This window comes from Ctenocephalides felis, unplaced genomic scaffold (assembly GCF_003426905.1).
Source record: "Ctenocephalides felis isolate EL2017-DRISC unplaced genomic scaffold, ASM342690v1 CF-g0.4_SCAFFOLD_03571, whole genome shotgun sequence".
NCBI classification, from domain to species: Eukaryota; Metazoa; Arthropoda; class Insecta; order Siphonaptera; family Pulicidae; genus Ctenocephalides; species Ctenocephalides felis.
The window spans coordinates 27,599,549-27,599,962 of NW_020539725.1; positions in this window are offsets into that span (position 1 = coordinate 27,599,549).

Here is a 414-nt window from a genome sequence, read left to right on the forward strand (position 1 = left end):
TATTTGTTCCTCCTTGTGTGCAGCGAGTGCAATGCACTTTACAACTGGGTCAACATTCTATGTTCTCTGGCGAACGATCATGTACGTTGCATATATGTATGAGTACGAAATACGTGCAAACATGTACACATTTATAACCAAAAGCCACCAGTATGTGTTTGCATAGTGCATAGTTATGACGTCACATGCGAAGTCAATGCGCTCTTTGCAATTTTACGCGCACAAATACGAATATAAACGGTTCGGGAAATAGTATTTGGTAAAAAGAATAATTGATACACCAAATTATAAGTGTTATAAAATGTAAATTTAGGAAAAATATCAAATTCAATAAAAGTTTTTAAAATTAAATAATTTTAGGTACATATAGTTAGATCCATACATTTTGTTGGAATTTATCTACAAAATGCAAAG